We start from the raw sequence: 2,980 nt of genomic DNA on the forward strand, positions 1-2,980 counted from the left end.
AATGATACAGAGGCATTGTCTGTAAATAAGTGTATCAGTAAATAAGTTTGTTATATTGTAAAAGTAGAATGATTAATATATGTAACAGATACTAATGTTCTACTTCTTATTGACACTGCTTGACAGATCTACTAGACTTGGAAAAGGCAAGAGGAAACTAGGAAAGGCGGCTGTAAATAGCTAACAACTTGAAGGTGAAGTTTGTATAGTAATAGCCCAGAACGTCAATTAGATTGCTTTCTTGATTGAGTTATGTATCAAATCTGATTGGTGCTGATAAAGCTGTCTAAACTTGGCATTTTTAAGCTGCACTTAAACATTTGTATGCTCTCTCATTAGTTGATTTTGCAGCCCCATTGTTCATCAATTTCTCCTTACGTTTTTTCATATATTCATGAACCTTCCTTTACATTTTAACTTTGAAATGGTGTCTATTTTCAGCTACTGTGTTTTCCCGCAACATATGATACCAATATTGGTTAGATGTTAGTAGGGGAGAGGTTGTGGTATATATATCTATAATCAAGTGATGCTCTCAGAATTGTATAACTTCAAACTCCTAAATAACGTTTAGATAATTGATTAGTGATTTAAACTTTTCGAAATAAAACTCCTCTTAATTTTTCTTCAGAGTAAAAATTAGCTTGTAATTCTTTTCAAATAAGTATAAGAAAATATTGGAGCATGAGAAGATTAAAAATATCTTGTATTGTTTAAAATTTGAAAATATCTACTTAATTCACATCATTTTATAATATCATGTTAGTTCCTACATATAAATATTTTTTTATAATATAGGTACCTTAGAGATATTTTTTTAGTTCCTACATATAATATCTATTAATTAGAGCTTTAAAACAAAAGCTTAACAACTACTATGAACTTATTTATTTATAAAAGTTTAGGAACTTGATTGATATAATCCTTAATTTGTATACCATACCTCTATTATAATACCCGTTTGTATCGATATATTCATATATTTTTCTTGTAACATTCTCTAGAAGATCATTACTTTTTATTTATAGGGAGTTAAAAGTTGACTATGATTTATATAGCATTTTGGTATATATACCTTCCTACTTTTGTATTTATTGTATGTAAATCATAACAATTTCCTTGACAAGAAGGAAATGAGATATTATATAAGGAAGAAGGAACGTATTGAAATGTAAAATCAACCACTACAAGATAACTCAAGACACTTGAAACCTCTCGCTTGAGCACGATCTACAAGAATTGCCTACTTTCACACACACACCCTTCTATTTATAACAAGACCCAAGAACTAACATCCCATGTAATTGGCCTTATACTTCTTACTAGCTTACACTACCAATTCATATTTAGGTACCTTAGAGATATCTCCTACCTTCCAAGGGGATTAGATATAGGTTAGATGTAGTTTTTTTTTATTGAGTTCATGAATGTGAAATAAACCTGAACACTTTCGAAAGGAAAAAAAATTAATGTGAAAAAAAATGACAATATTTTGTTAGAGTTCAACTGATGGCCTTTTGATTGTGCAGTGTGGGTGGAGTGCTGATAAATATTGAATCTCCATTTCGGACTGCATGTATGTTAGAAGAAGTTGATTTGTTTTCTCATCATTCAAAGTTTTGTAGCATTACAAAGTTTGTTTTGGAGGTATCCGTTTATAATATAGTAGTTGACAATTGGAAAGAAAAAGCTATATGTTTATTTTTCTTTATCCAGAGTGATCAAGGATTGATTCATTAGCTTAAAGAATGCAAATTTGAGGTGATAAACTTAAAAGATTAGAGTTGAAATATTCTAGAAGTTCATGAACTTATTAGAACTCGACTAAATTAAGAGACCTAATGTATACTATAGGTTTATCGAATTACAATTTCCTTCCCTCTAAATGCCAATTTTTCCATCTATAATCTTAATTACTTGCTTTTGTGCATAATATAATTTTCAAATATTTTGTAATTATGCACATAAAAATTAAATGATAGTTCAATTGAAAATTTACGTCATCTAGATTTTCAAATAATTTTAGAACAAATTTGAAAGTTTGAGGACGTAGGAATAAAATTATTCGAAGTCTAGATATATAATTATAACTTAACTCAAAGTTAATTTTAAAAAATATATTTTACTATCTCATCGATCCATCAATATGGTTTTAATGAATAGGAAAGAATAATTCTTGCTATCTCAATCTAAAGAGGGAAGAGAAGCTTGAAAAAAGTTTTTTTTTTAATAATTAGTTGTGAAATTTTTAGTTGCGATTGTGAACATGAGTTCAACTTAATTGACATTGGAGTCCACGTATCAAAACAAATTTCAGTGGCAGCCAATCGTACCATCAATACGAAATGAAGTGCTTTTCTTATAAGTACTTAGATTTTAAACCCAATTCAACGAACAATCACTTCTTTTTTATTTATTAAATAAAAACCATCCACATCATATTTATAATTTAATCTATTTTAATTTATTAAAAAAAATCTAAAAGTATCGTATTTCTTTTAAATTTATTTGTGAGTTCAACAAACATTTTAAAATGCATCAATAAACAAATGCATGCTAAGATGTTTAATGAAATAATTTATAATATGATTATTAACATATATCAAACACAACATCCTAATTAATTATTTGAACTACAGAAAAGCAACACTAACACAATTGCTTAATTCATCATATATTTTTTTTCATTAATTAAATAAATTTAATTATAATTTTTCAATATAAATTAAAAATCATTAAGAACATATTGTTAGTTCTTTTGACTCTTAGGAAAGATTAATTTTTTCTAAAGAAAAGAGAGAAAACTTTATGAACTAAAATAAAGGAAAGGAAAATAAAAATGAAAAGAAGCGTAAATATAAAACAAAATAATGTTCAATAATATAAGTTGTAAATAAGTCAAATTACGGAAGATTAAAATAAGCAGACGTTATTTAAAATGGTGTAAGGGTCAAACTAAAAAGAGCCGTTACATGGCTCG

Source organism: Cucumis melo, chromosome 4, assembly GCF_025177605.1.
Source record: "Cucumis melo cultivar AY chromosome 4, USDA_Cmelo_AY_1.0, whole genome shotgun sequence".
Classification (NCBI taxonomy): Eukaryota; Viridiplantae; Streptophyta; class Magnoliopsida; order Cucurbitales; family Cucurbitaceae; genus Cucumis; species Cucumis melo.